Consider the following 23,717-nt stretch of genomic DNA (forward strand, 5'->3'; position numbering starts at 1 on the left):
GAAAGATGAGAAGAGACTCAGTTTAGAAAGCTGACATGGAGCTGGGCAGAGTAGGGATAAAGACAAAGGAATGAAATAAAGCTGGGCAGTAACTCCTGTTGCAGATGTCAAAGACTGAATTAGCTGAACTGGTTTAATTTAGCTTTAAGAGAAATTATGTCAAAAAATCAGGAGTCCACTGTAAATGTGAACCTGATAGCAGTGAGGGGATTCTTTAGGATATGAGGTATTGAGCAATTGCACAGCTTGCTTTGTATTTATAAAACATGCATGCTTAAGAGTTTCTGGCTGCTTCTGATCAGTTTGTATATTAAGGGACTACTGCAAACTTGTCTGAAATCATCTAGATCTATTACTGTCAGTTACACTGACATGTCATGGTTAATCTTTACTGTTACAGATAGTGCAGCGTAATTCAGTTAGCATTCGATATCACTACCCTTTCCTAATCTTAGTTGTTCCTAGCTAGGAACAACTGAATATAACTGAAGACTACTCCAAGTGGCTCAGAAATTTGCTAGGATACATTGACAATTTAGCAGTTCTTTCGCAACTCAGCTGTGAAAGGCATTGTATGAAAGCATTGTCAAAGTGTTTCTGGAAAGAATTTGTTATAGTGCTCTTAGGTACTTTTAATGTTCAGGGTTTATATAGCAGATTTATTAACACAGCTGCTAGGCAGTGAATGGGACACAGAGAAGTTAGGATCAGATCTTACCAAATAAGTGAATTTTTCTGATGTTGGGTGATTTAGAAAGAAAATGTCATTCTTTACGTATTATTAATGCAAAATTATTCTCTTATTTTGTAGACTTATGTCAATTTTTTCCAGTTCTCCAGTTTCCTTCCTTAAAATGTAGTGCATTAATCTTGACTCTCCTGATTCAATGTGAATTTAGTAAAAGTAATACTGACAGCCATAATGCTAATAAACCTGGTTATCATACAGTCATAATTTCATTTAAGTAGGTATACTTCTGTGGCTTTTTTTTTCCTCTCCTTAAAATTCTTGACAACTCTTTGGTGGGTAAGCTCTGGTGCTGGTGACTCACTGTGATTTTTGTTTCAGTAGCACTTCTGACAGCTGACATCTCTGAAAGTGCCTTATCCTTACTAATTGTCAAGTGTAAGGTCTAAATTAGGCCATAGTTTCACAAGCATTTTAACTGCCATAAGGTGGCAATGTAAGTGAAAGAAGCAGACTCCTCCTCTAGATTAGAACAACCATTTGTGTTTCCCTATGACAGACTAGATTGGAGAACTAAAAACTTAGTGAGAACAAAAGTTTATCCTTAACCTAGATAATTTTCCTATTCAATTCACTCTATGGCCATACCACTGCTTGTGGTAGACAGAAGGGAGGTGGATAGCAGCAAATAATGCCCTTGCATGCTGATTTGGTATCTGTGAAACTATGACTTTGGCTTTCTTTTGGTGGTCCCTCGAGCTAAAGCCTTGATGTTTTCCTTTGCTCCTGGAAGAGAAATGAAAGTGCAAAGTAAGCAAGAAATTATCTATATTATGAGAATTGAAAGCTTTTGCTTGCATAGCTTTATATTCCATTTCTCTGCTGCTGGTAATTTTGTAGCCTCAAAAACCTGATGCACAATTTCCTGATTTTCTCTTTTGATCATTTCCCTTTCAGTGCAGGAATTACTTTCTTCAAAGTTTTGCCTAACAGAAAACTGCATTCTTGTTCTTTCAATATCTTAGTTGCATTAATACTTTTATTTGTCACCTCCAAAGTAGCCTACTCCATGCTCCATGTGTAGCTACTGATTGATCAGCTGGTCATTTCATCTACTCAAAAGAGAAATAAAAGTCATATAGCCAACCAACTTCTCAGTGATAGTTTTTAAACTTGGATCCTTTATAACTCTTCCTGGGAGTTCCCTCTTCATACCCAGTCTTGCCACAAATAATTACACGAAAGTATGGCTATAATGTAGTGCGTACATTATACATAGTGCCACCTCTTAAGATGTGCTTATTCTGGTTATTCCGGTTTCCAAACCCCACTGTCTTCTAATAGGGAGTGTTTAAGGGGCATTGAGGTAGAATAAGCCAACACAGGCTACTTCCATTTTAGAAGAGGACTTTGCTCTAGTTCCAAGTAGAGGAATTTCATCTGTTACTCAATTGTAGTATATAAAAATATATTTCTGTCTGACATGAAAGATGTACCTTGGTAGAGGCAAAGTGAGATGGCAATAGGGTGGGTAGGTTAAGGCAGAGGCAATGGCTTAGTGAGGGAGGAGAACCCAATATTGCGGTTCCGCTACTGGGAGCAGCTACCACAGACAACTGATATGATAACTTTGGTATGTGGTAATTGTATAAAATCCAGGGTCAGGGATAAGATGTCATCCATTCAGTGAATTTACTTTCACTTTCAAACTGACTTTTATCTTTTGGTTGTGTGACCCTGTATTCCATGAAGATCTGTGAATTTTTAGATTCAGGGGAAAACAAAAAAAAGTGTTATGTTGGGTTTCTTTTTGGGTTTTGAGTGTGCATAATAAATGATTACTTAAGAATGCATAGCATCTGGGGATTAATATGATTTCCTCTTTAGGATTTGCATAACTTGGAAGTGCATCATGCATAACTGTCTTTGCCATAGCCATGTTTTCCAAGGATCAGAAGACATTTTTCTTCAAGGAATCTTTATTCAATTAAAGATAAGTCTTTGAATTCCAGAGGTCTTTTTATGAAGCAAAACATCTCAGTGACTTTTTTTATAAAATAGGCTGTGTACATGTTTATTACCATGCAGTTGATTTTTTTTAATTATTTCTACACTAATTGTTCTTAAGGTATTTAGAGTCAAAATTAGGGATTTGTATCTTTTTAATCACTTCTTAATGTCTGACAGGACAGCTAATAATAATATTAAGAAGTAATCTCCCATGAGGTTTGTTTTTTTTCTTTTTATCATCTTGACAACCCACCTCTAATGGCTTTTTATCACTTTTAGCTGCCTCAGCCTATCAACCTGAGTCATACCATCAGGAAGCAAATTGTACCTAAGCTGAATGGGAGGATTCCCAGATGTTGGCTTTTTTTAAAGTCAACTTGATGTAGATATTTCACGTTTATGAACAACCTTGAGAAATTTTCCCTCTTTCAAAATCCTTATCAATCATTAAATTTAAGAAATTCAGCTTTTAGCAACAATAAACCTTTTGATAAAGAACATGCATAAATTTTCTTATTTGAATAACTGTGTTTTTTTATATGAATATCTAACCATGTATCTGGAAATAATTGATTAACCTAATTCATACGTATGTCATGTAATTATATATGCCTCACTAATGGAATAAAAATATATTTTCTTAGCTTTAAAGGATTTAATCAAAGCAGTACTCCCCTATGAATGAATAGAATGATCCTTCTTCATCTTTGGGCTCTCTGCCAAGATTCCTGAGTATGGCAAAAATAAAATAAGACTGAAGGGTTTAAAATTAGATCTTACCTGTCTCTCTACAAATGCTAATAAAATGGAAAAAAATAACTCACTTGGATGCCAGACTCAGTAAATGTACCAAGATTTTGGGGGCTAAAACAGAGAGAGAGACTGGATGGATTTTGCAGCATGCTTGCTGAGCAGGGGGTTAAATTTTGGAAGCAGGCAGCCAGCATGCTCTGCAGCAGTTTGCAGGTGTAAGGACAGCAACCTTTTGCAGTTTGTGCTCTCAGAAATCTACTGATATTGCTGATACCTTTTAAGAGAATATTGATAAATTCAATAAATTTCTGCTTCCTTAGAGGTTTAGGGCATAAATTAACGCTATGAAGTCCAGAGGTATGAACTGGCTAAAACATCATCTTCACTACACAGGCTCAGGAAAGTATCTATGTCATTGTAACAAATAGTAACAAACCTGATAATGCAGATATTGGTAGTAACTCTTCAGCTTTTGTGGGTTTTGTTCTAAGTGCAGGATGTGAACTAATTGAATAATGAACTTCAATATTAAAAAAAAACAACACTAGTATTCATTGTCACAATATTTTGGGGATTAAAGGGGAGCTCAACAAAAACAGAATAGTGTCAGTGAATTTATTTCAAGGTAAATGGTTGACATGTAGACTTGTGCTTATTAGTTGTGGTTTAATGATTTTTTTTTCCCATGGCAAAGTTGGAAGGCTGATTACAGGTACCATTCCATGCAATGCTAGCGCATAGTACCTTGAGGAGTAGCCAAGAATGGTAGCAAAAAACTACAGGCTTGTTGACTTGTGCAGTGGGTGATTGAGCAAAGTGTGAAGTTATTAGCATGAAATCAAAGCAGACAGATGTTACTTTGAGCCTAGTTTTATTGATCATTAAAAATCTACGTAGTAAATCAACTGTAGAGGTGTTCATTTCTGCCTGCCATGTGGAGATGAAGGCATGCACATTCAGAGAGCCTGAGCAGACTTCTGTGTTACAAAAAAGGGTTTTTTCTAGAGAAGGTACAGCTATGGGTGGGAGAGGCTGGGGATGGCAGCAAGCAGTGCAACACCTACAAAGCCCAGTACCATCAACATTTGGTGACATAGTTAGACCTAAATATATTTGTGTGATTATGTGCATAAACCCATTACACTCAGAGTACACAGACAGATGGGATTAGGTCCACAGGATGTCATTTCAGTTGGATTCATGTTATTTACCCTGCCTCAGTGCAAAAACAGATGAGTACCTTTACAGAATGCTACCCTACTACTCCCATTTTTCACATTATTTGCTTAATGAGAAAAACAGTTTTTTGGGTTTGATGGCTGTAATAGAGATAAGCCTGATTTGCTGCTGCTTTACTAATTACAAAGCAATTGATGTGAAGGTGAACCTGTTGTTTTTTGGAATGACGTAGACACGGGGAAATGGTTTTAGATTAAATCTTTTTCTTTTTTTTTTTAAATTCATAGTAGGAAGAAGTTCCTTCAGTCTCCTGACTCTTCCATCCAAAGAATTACTGGCAAGTACAGCATTGAATGATTCTACTTTTTTCAGATTTTCTTTTAAAAGCTCTTCATACTTTCCATTTCATTACATATGTATTTCAAAAGGGAAATTAAAAGAGAATTATTAGATATTACTTAAGAATTTTCCCTACTGTCAGTTATACTATGCCTACATCCGTTCTAATTTCAGATCATGACATACATGCTAGATAAAATAAAAATTATAGGGCTAAAATGCAAACGAATTACTTTTAAGTCCCTCTCTTTGGCACATAAGCAGACCTCTGGCAAATAGTAGTTCCTTTAATCCTATTTGCGATATTTTTGGTGTACGTAAAAACCTTCTATTTACTGAATTAATGTTAATTCAAATTAATAGTAAAGGATGCTACTTCATTCTTGTGATTGATAATGAGATATAATCTCATCTTCTAGCTTTAGAATAATGGGAAGGCAGCAGTTTAAATCTCTGTAGGACTTTAGCAATTGTGAGCAGTTACCATTTGATGGTCATTCAGCAGCCTGTGTCAGATGAATCAGTGATTTGTAGGGCAGCCTAAACAAGCCTGCAATGCTGCTCTGCCTGTTCTCTATATAAATAGACAGGCCAGATCTCCAGAGATGTCAGTCTGGCACTTCTCACAAGCTTTGCATTTACTTACTATTCATTATTAATTGTTAAGTGCTTGCAGCACACTTGATATTGTAAAAAGTACAAAGATACAGTCCCTGCCTGGAGGAGTTTACTTTAGAAGATAAGCAGAACCAACTCGTTCTTTTCCTGTACAACAAATACAGTTTTCATTGTGTTTTGTTCCAATTCTCTGAAACTTGGAGAATATGGACTTAAAGGCAGGTTACATAACATTTCTTTACTGACTTTCACATTACCCAGTTCAGAGTGAGAGAACTGTCAGAGCATGCTTGGCTATATGCAGTGTGACAGGTTTCACTGTTCCGAACAATTGGTCCCAACTGCTCTTATTTCTTGTTTGAGGTTTCAAACCATTTTTGAAAGCTATCAAATTTCCCGTTAATCTCCTCAGGAGGAGAAAGAACAAATCTCTGAATGGGAAGACAAGTCAGAGTTGATGTATACTGAATAGCAGGAGAGTCATAATATTACTTGGAAAGGCCTCTGACTGGTCTGTGCCCCCCTCTCCATAAGGCAGAAAGTTTTATGATTTTGCTGGGGGGCAAAAGGGGGGAGTTAATAGGTTAGGCAAATGTGCCATTTTCTTGAAAAAAACAAAAAACCAAAACCAAATACACTACCCTGCATTTTATAAATAGAATGTGTATGATTTTATTTGTTTGATTTCCTCTCAGTTAAGAATTAGTACATGACACATTTGGGTTTTTATGTCCATGGCTATACTTGCTCCATCCCATGCATTCCAGAATCTTAAGCACAGTCACCAATTTTTGGAAGGCTTTGTAACTAGCTAAATGTTAAGATTTGTGTGAATGAGGGGGAAATTTTTAACTAAAAGAATAAAAGGGAAGGAAAAACAGGCAAGAAGAAGTAGGTGACTTGAAACATGCAGAGGAAGAGAGAGATATAAAAATATTCTGAAAATAATTACAGATTGAATCACACTTGCTTTTTGATCATGACAAAGCACCTCTGCAACAGATTTTGAGTAGTTCATGTTTTACTTGTATTAGGCTGGTCCATGAATGAGGCAGTTGCTTTAATAGGACAGCAGATTATAATGAGAAAAAAAGGGGAGATTGGAAGCAGTCACTCTGGGGGCTCCTAACTGGAGAGCAGTTGAGGTGCCAGGTCAAAAACAGTGATCTGGAAGACTCCTGGCTTGGCTGCCTGCACGCCCCACTGAAGCTGACCTGTGAGTCAGCACCTGGAGCTTGTCAGGACTATGGGAGCGCTGGCTACAAAAACAGGAACTGTCTTTTAAAAGGGGGGATAGGTGTTCAGAGCTGCTCAACTTCTTCGTGATAAGTATGTAGGAACTTAGTGATCTTCTGATAATATTTTTAGCAGAACAGATACTCCGTGTATACTCCATGTCATAAATATCTTCCATGTTGGTAGTTATTCCTTCTGTTAAATCAAAAATGCCTGGTCACCATCCTTTCATTAAATTCACAAACAGAAGACCTACAGATACCAGTCTCAGAAGAAATTGGTTAAGCACAGTTCAGAAAAATTAATGCACAGCCACTCAGCTCACTATAATTTCACTTTTCATTTCAGCATACTAGATACTCCTCGCTGACATTACAACCCTTTCTGTAACATTCAGACCCTTTCACAGAGGTATTTGAGTCAATGTATCAATAATCTATTATAAAGAATCTAAAAGCATCACAAAATTCAACATATACTTTGCAATAAGTATGGTCCAAGGGGATCTTGACATATTTATATTTGTTTTAAGGAACAGACCAGAAGGAATACCAAGCTAATCCAAGTATAGCTTCTTGCAAAATTTGTCTCGTGGGAGGTGATCAACTGAAAAAAAAACCCAAACAATTGAACTCAGAAAGTACATTAGAATAGGCCACAGAAGCAAATAAGAGGTCTAGGATTGATATTTCAGTCCTAAGCAAATTTAAGCAAAACTAGCTTAGATACTGAATACTCAAGACAACTTCAATATAATGATGGAAACATAGATAATTGAAAGCATTCCCCATGTTTGCAGCTCTTGACTATGTAGTCAGTTTTAAAATTAAGCATTCTGGATACCATCTGAGCACCATAAATGGTATGGAGGAGAATGAATCTTACTTTATTTGTAACCATTTAGACAGAGTACTGAAAGGCAATCAACATCTACAGAATGCTGGAAAAAAAAGAGTTTTGAATTCTTTGAAATGTGGCAATCTGTAAAATTAGGCCTAGGCTTCATTCCAATACACACATATTTTTTTAATTTTTTTAAAATTTTTTTTACATCAAAATGATTAGAGAAAATGACTTCAGGCATGATGGTCCATCAGCTCAAGAATGTTATATTTGCTGATTGAGATTTTTAAGTAACAATAGACTGAGAACTTCTGAAACTTTCTTCACTTTAATTTTCAAGTTGCTGGAATATACAATGCTTCAATCTTTTTGAAAGTAGAAATGTAGATACCAGGCACATTTGAAAGATGAAGAGGTTATTATGATAAACAACATAGCATGCATACATGCTTTCCTCTGGAGACTCTCCTAAACAGAAGCTCACACATACACCTTTATAGCAGCTGCAAAAAATGTCTGTGTTTCTCATCAGTTCATATGTCTCATGATAAAAAGAGTTCCCATTTCCAGTGTATTTCCTATTCTGTGTTATCTGGAGATGGTTTAGACAATTTTATCTCCAAGTCATTGTATACAGGCAAGGAAACCCTAAGAGGTAAGGTCATAGAAATACTTCCCCAGTTCCTATACTACAACATCTGCAGAGACATCAGGCTTTGTAATCATGAGCTGTAATACGTAACCATAGAGTGACGCAGAAATACCTCTCTAGAGGTACCTGGAAAAAGAAAAAAAGGTTTTGCAAAAGCTTATTATATGATAATTCATTGTTAAATGGAATAATTTGCTCAATTTGGAATGTCTGCTCCCAAACATAGTAGGTTCCCAGCTGTACTGATTAAAAGAATTGGTAATGCAAGCAAGTAAGCATATTTCAGTCACTCTCATTACTGAAAACCATTGTGCGCTTTTCTGACAAATTGTAGAAAAAATAATAATGTAAAAGTCATGCTTGTGATGGCTTTAGACTTCAGCCTGCAAATGCAATCCAGAAAGCTAAATGTAGCTGTAGGAGTAGGCAGCTTCATGCAGGTGCACACAAGGAATACCTCAGGACACAATAAACACTTAAATAACAAAACCTTCAAGACACAGATGAAAAGTGAGCCACACTCCTACAGAAAAAGCTATACATGGTTTTATGCAATGTTTTAAATTATTTATTATTATTTTTAAAAAAACAAACAAAAAAAGGGCAATTTTTTAATAACAAAGACATTTTTATTTACCGAAACTAGTACAACTCTAAGGCCTAAATGTTAACATTTTCTACTATGTGATATACTGCATTTTCTTCAGCTATTTATTCTGGTTTAAAAAAAAAATTATTTGGGGAATATATTTTTTTTCCTACTGGAGTTTCAACAGGCCTGATAATGTTTCAGATTAAAGGTTTTTTAATCTTTCTAAACATTATTATTTTGTTAAAATTTAATATTGTGTTCTGCACTGGGCTTGTAGGATTTTGGTTGAAAATTATCTAAACCAACTTTGGTAATTATTTTTCTAGTTATTATTATAAGCTTAAAATCTTGTGGGAGAGTGTAAAATTGTGTCTATAATTATTAGGTATCCCTCCAGTTTCTGTTCAATAAAAAATTAAGATCAGTAGCTCTTGGCACACAATAGCTATGCAGAGCTCCTTGTCTCTGCAGGCAAGAAATCCAAATATGCAAATGATGAATTCGCATCACCACAAAATCCTGCATTACATTGTCTGTTATTCACCATTAATCCAGAGATTGTGTGAATCCTCTTTCTCTAGTAGTTATGCATTTATATCTGATAGACTGAAAAGATATTTGGGAATAGGAGGAAGCTTTTCCCAGGAGCGTGCTGAAGGAATCTTGGAAATGTTCCATAAGCTTGGTGTGTTCTAATGGCTATTCCCAGCCGAAGAAACTAGTGATTCTAAGACTTCAAGCTCCTGTTGAATATGAAGTATTCAAAGCAAGGCAGATAGGCTTTTGAATTAAGGTAAACATTACTGATGTGTTTTAAATCATTAGAGGAACTGTGCTTTGTAGCATGATGGCATCTAGGTAAGAAGACCACCTTTTATACTGTTCTGGGTAGCTTTAGTGTGGCTTCAGGAATTTTTGTCGTACCTCTTGGTTGTGTATTGGACTTGAGGAAATTAAAAAAAAAACAACAAAACAACTTGCTGCTCTTTTGTGACTGCTAGAGTGCATTGAAAACCACTTCAATTAGAATTCAGTTTCGTTGCCAAATTTCACCATCTATTGCTTATGGTGGCAACATCCAAAACAGGTATCAAGTGCTTGTAATACATCCAGAACAATATTTTTGCATATTTTTTCTTAGATTAGAAAAGAACTCTTCTGTTAAAAAATTATTCGTAATGAAAATTTAAAAAATTGAAGCATTAACAAAATAACACAAATACAACTGAAACAGTAAAGCATTATTTAACTCCAAATTACCTGAAGTCTTAGCCACATTATGAATTGCACAGGCCTGCTGCTGCTACTTATTTCCTGTTTCAAATCTCAGTTAAAATATTGCTAAAAGTACAGAAAATACTTTTCTACTATTGTCATCTTAAGAAGCCTCCACATTTTACTTAAGGCAGTTATACCATTCCTAATGAGGTGGCATGCAGTGAGCACAGGCAGGAATGTGACCCCCAAAAGTTTATCAATAGAGATATGTGCTGAAATTACAGTAAAAAAGGGTTTGCGTGTCTCAAAGTATTTTGTCAGAAATTTTAATATAGTCCACAGGTAAACATGTGAATTCACACTCTATTCATGGCACTAACAGTAGTCTTTGTGAAAAGAAAGACAAGCAACACATCATTAGGACAAACAAGAAGAAAAGGAGAGAAACAATATATTATTTTTAATATTCTGAATGCTGTCTGTTGACATATCAAGCATTGACTCCATTTTATTACTGTATATCAAAAGTTGAAATAAATGAGATTAATCAGAGAGAATTTGATGAACAATAGTAATATTCCCTTATTGTTAGCACAATTAACAGCAAGTTTCTGAAAATGTGACATTAAGAACACTGGAGGACTGCCAATCTTACTCCAAATTTATAAATACTAGAAATGACATTTTGAAGAACTATTGATTAGTTACATGAATGTCAGTTCCAAGTGAAATAGTGAAGATCTTTGGATATGAGCAACAAAAAATTAGAGACTAAAGTGCTAATTATGGTTATCAGCCCAAAGACAAATCTTGTGGGATTTTTTTTTAAAAGATCACAGATGTATTTAAAAAGGCAAGTGTAGAAGCATAGTTGTTTTGGGGATTTTTTAAGGCACTAAATATCATGTATTCATTAAACTCTTTGTTTGGATGTAAGAGAACATATTAGATGGGCTACAAGATAGGCTGATAGGTTTTAAAATACTACTGATGAGAAGATATATGAGGGGTATTATTTCTAGGAAAGACCCTCTATGAATAGGTTCTTGATTTGTTCTAATATTTTTGTAAGTTATGCAAACAGTCTGTAATGTTTTTGATAGTAAAGTTTGCAGATGACATGGAGAAAGAACCAGATTAATAAGGTTGCTATTTCAGGGCAAGCTGGGTAGTCTGGTTTAAATATTCAAATTGAAAGTACTATATTTGAATATAGTCAAATGCAAGGTACAACAATTGGGACTTCAGAATATGGGATAAGAAAGTTAATTTTCAAATGAAACGAGAATGAAATATTTAAAAGTCAAAACCACCTCAAAGTGAGTGGTCTGGGAAAAAAGATTTATGTGATACTGCGATGACTGGAATAGAGACCAGCAAGTAGAAGCAGGGACATGAGTGTAGTATGAGTTTGAACACGTTGCACTGATGTAGTTTCTTTAGAATATTCTGCCTTTTGTTTAAGAAGGAGTTTGAAGGTCTATTAACAAATTGTGAGAGAGCCACAAAAGTGTTTTGAGGGACTGGTAATGACTTTTAAACCAAACTTAAGCAACTCAGCTTATGAACTTGCTGAAAAGAATATTGAGAAGCACACATGACTGCTGGAGAAGACACTGCACTAGGACTCCTCAGCTTGTCTGACAATGAAATAATATCTCCTAACAACAAGCACTTGATAGTAGAGGAGTTCACCTTTTAAAATGCAGTTTGTTGTAAATAAGTGTTGGAACAGCTAATACAAAAGGCAGTGGACATAAAACTGGTCTGGGACTTTAATTCAGATTCAGAGCACATCAAATTTAAATTGTTCACTTCCATCATGCAATTTGTTAACTTAGCAATTCCTCTTTTCCCTTCATCTTGAAAGAGGTTTTTGCTATGACTAATAAGAACAGTTCTGCTTTAAGATTTTTATTATAATCAAATTATGTCCTTTAGAGGTCATGAAACAACTCCAAGATGCATAAATTAGTTAGCTATATTCTGTTCATTCTTTTTTCTCTAAATTGCTTTGAAGAAGTATAAATTAGCACTGGAGATTAGATAGTTTTTGGAATATACCTGTAGTCTGAAGGACTAGTGGGAATTAGCCAGCTGTATCTTCCTCATGTCAATTTTAAAGTGGTTTTTGAGCCAGGGGCTAGCGTTGAGATCAGCAGGGAAAGGTTTTCAAGGGCTTTTCCCTTCCTTTCTTCTGCAGCACAGGACACCTCAACACATCTCACCTAGCAATCACTTGCCCATAGAGGCATTTGCTGAAATTCTTTCTCTTCATTCTGTGACCTTTTTCACCAAATTACTTAATTTCCTTCTGATTTCAGTCCAAATAAATAAATTATGGTTGCATTAGAGGAGTAACTGAGCTAAATCCAGTGGAATGAATCTCAGACTAAGCATTCTAGTCCATGAGGCCTGAAGTTCTGTGAAGAAATGTTGCTTATATTTTCCAGCTTTTTTTCTTAAAATCACTTCTTTGTCTGAATATGGCTGTAATTGAGTAAACTCATCAGAGATTAGCATTCCTTTCTATACTGCTGTTGAAAATGCTTAAGATCAGCTCTCAGCAATGGCAGATTGTAACGTATTGCTCCAATTCTAGACTGACATGGCTATTCCACCAGACTCAGAGTAACAAAAAGGGGGGCAGAGGTTGTAGAATGAAAATATCAATATAGCCCCACAAGCAATAGCAGGATAACCCTGCTGTGGCTTAAGGTTAAAGGAGCAGCAATTATGTAATGTTAAAAAGGGAATAAAAAATTACACAATCCTGTTCTCTTAGTCTTCAAGAAGAGAGTAATGAAAGTCCAGTGGAAACCCCACTGTTTCCAGGAAGCTGGTGAATCAAAATAGGAATCCTGGAGGAAGGTTTGAGACTGCAGAGCTGTTGTTATAGACAGAAAGTGCTATTAATGTTTCTGTTCTAATTTCTATTCTAGTCGCATTTGGGGACATGGTTTAGTGGTGAACACAGTGGTGCTTATGTTTAATGGTTGGACTTGATGATCTTAGAGGTCTTTTCCAAGCTTAATGATTCTATGATTCTATTTGAGTAGCACAGAAATCCTGACATGTCTTGTGAGAGAGAGCTCAATCTCTTTCCTAGATGACTCTGTTTAGACCTGGAGCTTTCATGCGGCTTCAGCCATTTGTTCCTGGGCAAAAGAATAGAGAGGTTTGCATTGCTTGATTTCCTTTGCAAGTCCATCTTTAGACAAAGAGAGACCAAAATCTGCATTTTGCCAGGCAATGATTCAAGTTGTGATAGGCATAAATTGAGATAACTGGTTCTGGGAAGAAGATGATCTCTGACAGGACAGTGATAGGCATCCCAGTACTGCACTGTAAGTAATTGAAGAATGAAGAGTGGAGGCATGTCTTTCCCAAGGTCACATTGCCACAGCTTCCAATAAAAATTAAAAACTGTTAGAGAAGTAAATATAATGATGGAAAGAATTTTGCCTCATTTAGGTCCCATAAACAGTAGAATTTGTGGAATTCACCTGAGGTGACCTGGAAAAAACAGGAAGAGAAAATTATTTTCCCTTACTGACCTCTAAGAACCTTGTGATTGTAGTTTATATAGCTGAATCTTGAAGAATGATCCACTAGGAGTGATTGAGAAAGGGGGAACTTCTGGAAGAGATTGATCTGAGATCTCATTGTTTTACACCGTGAAATCAGTTTGAAAGAGATTATCATGAAGACCTAATATCATTTAATGACAAGGCATTTTATGCACTGCTTAGGTTGGTTTTGTTTGTTGGGGGTTTTTTTAACTCTGCCTGAAAGCAAGCCACAGTGACTTACAAGGACATTCAGTTTACTTTCTCACATAAGGGAAGGAAAAAGAGACAGCTATGTCAAAAAGATGAGCAAGATAAGCAAATATTATGCAGACTATCATGTCTCTTTGTCCTGTAAGCTTCAAAATACTATTGCTGATTATGCAATTATTGTGTTAATTGATTGGTTTTAGTTGAGAGGTTACTTAAATGAAAGATCAATTAATAGTGGCCAAAATAATACTTATTCTGACAGGTAAAATAAGTGTTTTTAAAACAAGGCATTCTAGAATTCACTAGAACTTTCTTTGGGCAACATAGTATTCATATATTTTTAAGGCTTTTCTGCAGTGCTTCTAAGCTCAACATTAGACACAGCAGCACTTAAAGTGTAAGTGAAACGTGGATGCAAATCTGAGTCTATAAAGAGCGTTGGCAAGGATGTATCTTGCTATGTAAATAAATAATAACTGGTTATCAGTCAGCAAAGGACTGAAGAACCTCAGAACCTGCAGGATATAACTGACAGCCCCTGAATCCTCCTGCTCTGCAAGGGACTACCCTCAACTCACAAAGATTTGGGACATCTGGTGTGTTGGACCACTGTGTCTTTCAGTGCTGAACGAAGGTTTTATGTTTATGTCAAAGGTATTGACCTGAAAGACTTGTCTCATTCTTACTAGTCTTTATCTTTGGGTTGGTGAAGGAGAAACAAAGAATAACCATGCCCTGACCTAGATACCTGTGCACCATCCATATTTAACTCTGCATAGTGTGAAGGCTGAACAGTATTTTGCCTTTGAGTGCTTCTAGTGTGCAAGGTCAAAATTTGGATGTGGAATACATAACCTGAAGAGCTTAGATTACTTCTCAGTAAGTCCTTTGTGGAAAACAGCTACAAATGCTAGAGGCCTGAAAAATTGCCAGAGACACAAGCTTCTAGAGAAGCCCTCCTGTTGAGTCACAAGGTGCTTTCTAAACTCCTCCTCTAAAAAAGGAGCCTAGGTGCAGCTGGATCCAACCTCAGACCCAGACTTTGTCAATAGTTTAAATACAACTTTGCCCCGCAGGATTAAAAATGGCAAACTGGGTGTATGTATATAAAATGAATTATTTATTATGAAAAATCATCAGACAAAATATCTTCATCAGAATTATTTACTACACAGCATAAAAGCTAAAACTACTAGTAGTGTATAGTATAGTGCACTATATTAAAGCAATTATATTGAAGTAAGCAAAAAAACCCAATAATTAATTAGAGATCAATGTAACTCACCATACTAACACTTGCAGGCAGTTCTCTTTCACTCAACTTCAAGAAGTATCCTTGAAGGAGTGTCCCTGCTTCAGGGGAGAAACTCCACACACTCCAAGAAATGGCATGTTAGAAGAATCTAATCGAATGAATGTGGACTGGGCTTCTATAGTATAAAATGATAAGACTGTGAGTTAGATGTCTCCAGGTCAGCTTAGCAGCTTATCTCCCAAATCTTTACCTCGCTACAGGATGTTGACTTGGGGTTGATGTGTCAGACTATAGTTTTATGCTGTGGTTTAGCATAATTCAACACCAAAAGCAGCACTTGGAATCCCCTCCCAGCCCACCACTGATAGATTTACAAGCAGGGCATTGTCCTATGGAGTTGCTTGACCACGTTCCAGGATGAAGAACCCTGCCACAAGAACTAAATCCAAATTCTTGCCCCCACCCCCTGAGTACTATAGGCATTTCAAAGACTTGAAAAGAGATTAAAACCTAATGAGGGCTAAATACAGTTTGTTTGACCAGTCTAGGTCTATATCAACTAAAGAAAGACAAAAATAAGCTACTTGAATCCAGAATGAAATTGAAGCGATGAATTTATGCCTTTTAGCTAAAAGTCAGTACTGACTGTATCTTCATGTGTTGCTAGAGGGGATTACCAGTCTCGCAAACTTGTTCATTGCAGTAGGTCTTACAAGATTTTTTTTTTCACCAGTTCTGCATCTGTGTTAAATCAATATCACAAATGATGTATGCTGTGGGCTACTTAGGAGGGGTTGGGGGGGGGAGAAAAAAAAAAAAAGGCACCTTATGGCTTTTAGTGCTAATGGTACATTCATTATGCTGAACCATAAATCTGTTTTGCCTGGTACTGTTCTTAGGCATCAATAACCCATGGCTTGCAGTTCAAGGTACTACCACTACAATTTCTAGAAATGTTCTGGTGGGTGACTTATGACTTTATCTCCAAAACTAAGTGTGGTTTTTTTTTTTGCTCTTCAGCTCATAAGAGCTAGTTTAGCAAGATGCTGAAAATAATTAAACTCTAAATTCAACATTCTGGAATCACTGACAGATGAAAATTCAACAGTAAAGCCTGCCAGTACTAATTATTTTCAGTTGATAAAGATCATTCATTTACTCAAAATAAATAGACATATTTATCAAATGGTTAATTAACTGCTTTTTCATCTTAACTTTTTTCTTTCCTCTATTTTTGCCATTCTCTTTTAGTATTAATATGCAAAACAGCAGATGTTTTCTTATGAGATAAGTACGAAAATAGTGGCTTGGCACTCTTAGAGGTACAATAGGCAACCCTCTAAATCTTACAAAAAATCTGGGAAAGAAATTAAAAAGACTGTTGTTGCTAGTTTTATTGTGGAGGAAAAGATGTCAAAGAGAAGTGAAAGACCAGTCCATGAATATTAAGATTACCTTGACCTATTCAATGTTCATAGTTCAATTGTAAAAAGATTTTATGCTTAATTGGATTATAATTTTTCAGTTATTTTTTAGGATAATGTATATTGCTGTATGTCAGGAACTGGATGTGAGTACAAAATCAGTGATACTTATCTGTGGAGTATCCACTGAATTTGAGAATTCAGTGTTCATCTATCATTGCTGAAATAAGTCATCTTTTGGAGGAAAATCAGGGACCTTCTTGTAAGTATGTAGAATATTAAATATTGTGAAATACTAAGGAAAGGAAACTTGAAAACACTGACACATCTTAACCATACATCTAAACCATATGATTTCAGATGTTTGGAAATATAAATACTTTTAGAATGCTCTTTAATTCAGTTGCAACTTCGATAAGGTATCATCTAAGAGTAAAAGAATATTTAGAAATATACTTCTGCCTATTTGAATATTGGCATCAATCAGAAGCCAGGAAGTTTAGTCAACTAAGGGAGAAGAATATTCCTCTTTGACTAGTCATCCAGTGATCTTCGTTGTGATATGACTGAGTCAAATAATAAAAAATATATGTAAACTGAGGTCTTGAGCTGTCAGACAATACTTAAAAATCAAAACCTTTTGCTACCTGTTTCAAAAAGCAGTTATGTGGTATGCATTTATTGGTTTTGCTTACAGAAGTAGCACATGCAAAGTCTTCAGAGGGAGTAAAGGACTCCTCTATGGAATCCCCCTCCTTCACCATTTATATGAGTATGTGTTATCAGGTCTGAATACAAGGATTTATTTTTTGAAGACTTTGAGCCACTGTTTACACATTTCAGCATGAATCAATTGTGCAGGTTGTTCAGGAACACAAGGGATAAATTATTTTGAGAAAAGAAAGAAAGGTCAGAGAAGGATGGAAAAAACCCAAAAACCTGTACCTCAAGATATCGTAGTTCTCTCTCCAGTCAGTGATACCAGAACATTTTAATGTTTTAGCAGATCCCAAATGGAATCTAGCTTAGTATGAGCTAACCTCAAGTAATGATTTATTTATGTGCAAGGCATCTTAAGAGCAAGGTGTCTAAAAAAAATTGTCCTGTTTACTCAAGGTTGTTGGCAAGAGTAGTGTCTATGAGATACTGCTTCCTTCATTTCACCATGGAATAGAAAAGACCTTATTGAAATAAACTCAGCCAGTAAGGATAATTTAGTGATAAACATTGTAAACTTCTACTGCCAGATTTTCCATAAAAGAAAAATTCAAAAACTTTTTTCATAGGCTTACAGTCTTCCATAAAAAAATGATTGGCATTAGCTTCATAACACATGTGTAGGAGAAGAACTCCACATTAAACCCCCAAATATGCCTATTTTCATCTCTCTCCTTGTGCGAAGGGGTCGTCTAGTCCATTCTTCTTTTCCAATCAGCAGCTTTGTTCTACAGTTGTTTGCAAAAAAATACAATTTTTAAAAGACATTTTTTCAAACTGCATTTACTTTTTTTACTTTGACAGAAATCTTTCTGTCTGCTGGGTATCAGAATAATTAATTTGCTGGTTGAGTGTGATATAAGCTTGACTTATTTTCTTACCGCTGTCAAGCAGTGGACATTACTACTCACATTACCAGTGCAGCTGGCTCAGAAGTGGTCTTTTGCTGAGAGTCCTACACGTCAGCAATTTCTGTATCAATTTGTGTTAAGATAATCTTGAGTTGCCAGGAGATCAGGCCAAGTTCATGTACAGGAAAAATGCTTATAAGAATTATTGTAAACTGAAAAGTTCTGTGGCTTAATGGAAGAGCAAGGTGGCTAATACCTAAGAGAAGTAAACAATTTTTATACTCCAGGCAAAAGTTATGGCTCTCAGGTGTATTTTGAACAACAATAGCTCAATGTTTGTAAATTTTTACATTGTGTTTACGTATCCTCATGACAACAGACTTTGATGAGGCAGTCATTGTTCTGCAATTGGGTATACAGTTTATAGGGAGTATAATAGAAAAGAAGACTGGAAAAGCTTTGAAGGAATATCTAGTTCATCATTTTGCCCAAAGATGGAATCAGCTGCATCAAACTTAGACAAATTTGCCTGAACTGTAACATCAAGCAAACTGTATATTGCCTTTGCAACGTTGGTAGTCAAGTTTGCTAAAATGTCAAGGTGACATTTTCTGCTCAATCTCTGTGTGTTGGGTTGGTTTACCTGTAGTTTACTTATGAACTTTCTTTATTTTTCTATCTGATGCAGTCAACTTTTGGTTATCTATAGGCAGATTGCCCTGGTGCTGTATTAACAGTGCCATGGTTGTGGAGGTATCTGAGCTTGCTTTAGGTGAGTAGTTTGGCTGCTTTGCTGTTTGAAGTGCCGTGATCAACAGAATTACTAAGTTTTTGCAACTTAATTAAACTTTTGTCGTATGCTTTCATAGCCTAATAGAGGTCATGAGATTTTCAACTCTTGATTAACCCAGGTCGAGTATGTAAAAAGATTTTTTCTAAAGCAAGTAATCTCATTTAACTCTTGAAACACCAAAAGTAGAGGTTGGTACATATAGATTAAATAGAGATTTCTCATTAACAGTCCACACCAATATGTGAAAAAAATAAATGCACCAAGGTATTTTTAATGTTATTTTTTGAAGTGGTGTAAATAAATAGTGAAGATTGGGGAAAAAGTTACTGATTTCAAATACAGCAATAATTGTTTTAAAAAATCATTCTCAAATTATATTTCCTTTACACTTGTTTTGTTTCTACGTTATACTTAACTTAGGATATACTAGCTGTGGGTCTTATTAGGTATCTGCCTTTTATATCAAATGCTTCTGATATTTTTCCTTTTTTTTTTGCCTTTTTTTAAAATACTCAAAAAAACAAAAAGGAAAGCATTTAACAAGGGACAAGGACAATATATATTTCAAAAACCAGGGACAATAAAGTATTTTTTTAACTGATTGAATTTGATAGAAAATTCATTGTATGGTTACCTTTAAAAAAAACTAATAGTTTAAATGGATTTTGTAAACAAGAAATTGGATTATTTCTATCCCTTTCACATTCACCTTGATTTTCCCATTTAAGATCAGAGCATGAGTCATGTTTACTCAGCTAATGACATAACTAAGAATAATAGTCCCTGTACCTAACCTGACTCCTGTAAAACCCAGTCAGTGTTCCACCTTGAGACTAAAACTTTTCGTGACTTGTCTTTTAATTTTACCACAGGATTTTGTGTCCAGTTGCATTTCCTCTTGATTATGCCTAATCAAACTGTCTCAAACAGAACTAGAAAACTTCACATGCCCCATCTTAGTGAAACCTTTGCCTTCTTTTGTAAGGAGAAACTCTATCAATCAAAATATTCATTCAAGAATAGTTTGTATATGCATTATCAGTATTTAAGGCTCTTTACTTACTATTGAAGTATTAAAATTAAACAAAATATGAAATACAAGTAATATGAAGTAATTTTAATTAATATAAAGTGCTTTTTGTAAACAAGGTCGTGTAGGTTTCTAATAGCTGGCTAAGCCTGCATTCTTGTTTCTCCTGTTGTGCCCTACACAGAGGAAGTGCTGATATGACCCAAACAATAATAAGCTAAGAAATGTACCAATGCTTCTCTAAAAAAAAAAAAAAAGGCGAAGAAATACCAGAAATGACTGTATACATCTTCACAACAGGAATATATCTTACCCATCATTTTCTTGAAAAATAAAATCTTTGTAATACAAGCACCTTAACCTCTGTAACACCGTGTAAAGCAGGTAAAAAATGGTTATTTTCCAGAAACTAACCTTCATGCAGTAAGATTTATTTGAGGAAATAACACTTTCCTTTGGAAATTAATCCCAGATTTTATCTTATACCATTGCTTTTCTTCTACTCACCACAGTAAGACATAGACAAATGTATGCAGGAGCAGTCTGTCTCTCCTTCCTTGCTTTGCCTTGCTGTTGCTCTCCTATCAGCTGTGGCTGTGCAGTCCTGCAGACACAGTGTGATGGGAACTCTGCTGCCTGGAGAGCAGGTACAGCTGCAGCTTTAGTGCTTGCTGTCTGCCTCACATTTGTAACACCCTCGCTCCTTCCGGTCATTCGTTCCAGGGGAGGAATGACACCAGCATTTCTGAGCTGTTCTTGTGTTTTCTCCCAGAACAGTCAGGGAAAGCAGACTTCGTGATCTCCATGCTAACTACCAGCCTGCCTGCTGCCAGTTCTCCCTACTTCTGCCAGTGATGACATTCAGCTTGCTCCTCCACACAGGATACAGCACTGATTCCTCATTATGTAAGGCAGTCTAGGTCAAGTGTAGGAGAGACACTGCTGGCCTGGGCAAGCTAGTGGGTTGCTCCCTCAGCTTCATGGGGTCTGGAAGCTGGATCCTGATCTTTGCTACATCTTCTTGGGTGAGTGTTTTTGCATGATTTAAATGGTTACTGTGCTGTTTTTCAATGCAGATTGCTGTCAGCCATGCTGTGAACTGCAGAGATAATTTGCTAGGTGAAACCAGCTCTGTCAGCATGATTGAATTAACAGAGTAGAACTTCTTCTGGGCATCTCAGCGTTAAGACACTTTATAAATAAATAAATCATAAATTGGGTTTGTTTAACAAACATCTTTTCTAACCATATTGGGATTAGTGTTAATTTGACTGATTAAGCAGTGAATTAAATCCATTTACTTGAAGATGGTGTGGGAAAACGTTATTGGATATTGCTATTAGCTCTGAGAGGTTTACTGCAGTTCTTGGCTGTTGCATTGTTTTGGTCTTGCAAATTACAAATATGCTTCTTTTATTAAACTAAACAAAATAAACAAAAAGGTATTTAATTTTCTTCTAGTCTGTGGTTATTTTCTGAAGTAGCCATTAAATTCAGGATGCTATTTGCTATTTACTGCATGAATTTGTGAATCAAATGCTTCTGAGATATGTAAGGTGAATACTGCAGATAAAATTACATTTAGTGACTGCTCTGCAGAATGCTGGAACAGTGCATGTGAGCTAGATTTGTATGAGAGGGTAGCTTTTTTTCATGCACCATGTAGAATTCAAAGACATTTTTTGGATTTAAATCCTTCTGCAAATCAGTCTATAACAAAGTATAGAACAGGTTTGTCCTTAAACGAATTATACATGGTGGGTATTGCCAGGTGCTGGAATGTCTGATTATACTGGAATGCAGCAGAAAAGGCCTTGGAAAGTAACAGCATAACACTGATACTGCAGTATCATGTAGGGAATTTCAACAAGGCTAGCTTCCTTGCTAAGGAAAATTACTGCCTAATAAATCTGAAAATACTTTTAATGCATTTGCAAGATTAATTGGAACACTTGTCTTTATGTGCAGTACCTTGGACAGCAACTTTTTTGTTCTGTGGTACTGTGACTCTCCTTCATGGGAGTCAGCAATTTGTAAAAATTAAATAACACAAATTTAAGATACATTAATAAATTCAAAAACACAGGGAAACTTAAAAAAAAAGGGGGGGGGAGAGAAACTTTGGACAGCATTATATTTGACAGCTTACTACCATTTAATTTACTTTCATTTAATATTAACTTAAAAATAGTGGTGTTTGTATTGAATTATGTTAATGAGTGTCAAAACAGAAAATTAAACATGCAAAATTATTGTCTATTTACAATATGGCATTTATAGAATTTTCATGTCCAATAGGTAACTGCTCACTTTAAGAGTAAGTACCAGGGTCCCTTCCTTAAGTCAAAATAAGATTGGATATTAATATAAGTTTATGAATTAATATCAGATTAAAACTAATTTTGATGGAAAGAATGGAAGCCTTTTAAATGTGATTTTCCTCCCCACAGGAAATTAGCTGTTCTTCACATTGTTCTAGAAATAACTGATAGAATTTAATTTCAGCACTTTTTCTGAAGTGAGATGTTTTATCATTTTCTTATAATCTTTGAAAACTCTCTTTCTCTGGAAAAGAACTGCCAAGCAGTCAATTGGCCTTACCTTACCAGTTACTAATTTACTTTTTTTTTCAAATGACAGTCATATAAACCTGTGCTGTGATTCAGGAGAAATACCAGGCTGGTGCCTTCATTAATTACATCGTGAAAGTTAGGATCAAGAAAATGTAACTAATTTTTGGTATCTCGATAACACCTTTGTTGCAATGCAGTACATTACATTGTATAACATTTTATAGATACCTTTTCATGTTTCAAAATACAAAAGTATGTCTTTCAAACAAATAATAGAATAATATAGAACTTAGAACAAAACTGCTAGGTACCATGCATTATTGTAATGATGTGCTTCACATTCTTTGTTTCTTGCTGCATGAGGTGTTCTAAAATAGTTACGCTATTATATATGAGTACACTGTGTTCCATCCCATCTCAAGTGTGGGTGCTTGAAGTATTTTCTTACAGACTCAAGGAGTATTAATAACCTATCTACTCAATTAGAAGAAAAAAAATACTGTCTTTAAATGTATAGTGATTTTCTGGAAGTGTTATTTTTATTTTTTGCATCATGGTTCACAGCAGGGCACGCACAGTACTTCTGAGCACAGCAAGCTCAGATATTACAGTAGGATAGAAAGTGTTAGAAAATGGTGTTTCCTATGTGTATTTATATATCCTATGTTCTGGTGTATCACTTTGGGTCTGAGAAATTGAATCTAAGCAGTAAAGTATGTTTTGAACCCACTACAATGTAGAATGACCCTTAATGGTCAGTGCCTCCTCCTGTTATTTTTCTGTGATTTAGTGGAATTGTCCAATCCGCTACATCATTAACTTGCTTTCAATGTTCTGTATATTTCCTCAAATCACAATCTGCAACTTGAGTTTCTGACAAACTTTTCACTTTTCCTCACAGCACTAGAGTTTTCTGTACTGCAAGGGGGTTACTTTGTTCTCTTCATAGTCATGGAAATGACACTAAAACTGAGAAGCATGGAAGCAATATGAAAGTGTGTGAAATAGGTTATTTTTGAAGAGTTTTTCTAGCATAAACAATGGTAAGACCAGTTTTTGTAATTCATAATGTAAAAAAGTATAGCAGTACACAGTAGACTATTATTTTCTATAAAGGTATTTATATCTCAGATTTTATCTGCCTATTTTGAGTAGTTGAGTGAT

General features: G+C 35.5%; 1 protein-coding gene across 11 annotated transcripts in view; it reads left to right on the plus strand.

The window, feature by feature from the left end:
- Positions 1-23,717, plus strand: part of LOC113965372 (sodium channel protein type 1 subunit alpha) — a 168,490-nt gene that overhangs the window by 57,127 nt on the left and 87,646 nt on the right. For 5 of the 11 annotated variants that reach the window (XM_027678693.1, XM_027678696.1, XM_027678687.1 and 2 more), the window contains exons 1-2: positions 20,657-21,005; positions 23,455-23,596. The exons of 3 other annotated variants lie outside the window; for them this stretch is intronic. The gene's annotated coding sequence lies outside the window, so the exon portion shown is untranslated. Of the gene's footprint in view, positions 1-20,609; positions 20,628-20,656; positions 21,006-23,454; positions 23,597-23,717 lie in introns of those variants that run through there. 3 more of the 11 variants (XM_027678691.1, XM_027678688.1, XM_027678692.1) reach the window with 2 other exon arrangements.

Source organism: Neopelma chrysocephalum, unplaced genomic scaffold (assembly GCF_003984885.1).
Source record: "Neopelma chrysocephalum unplaced genomic scaffold, ASM398488v2 Primary Assembly neopelma1_44, whole genome shotgun sequence".
Classification (NCBI taxonomy): domain Eukaryota; kingdom Metazoa; phylum Chordata; class Aves; order Passeriformes; family Pipridae; genus Neopelma; species Neopelma chrysocephalum.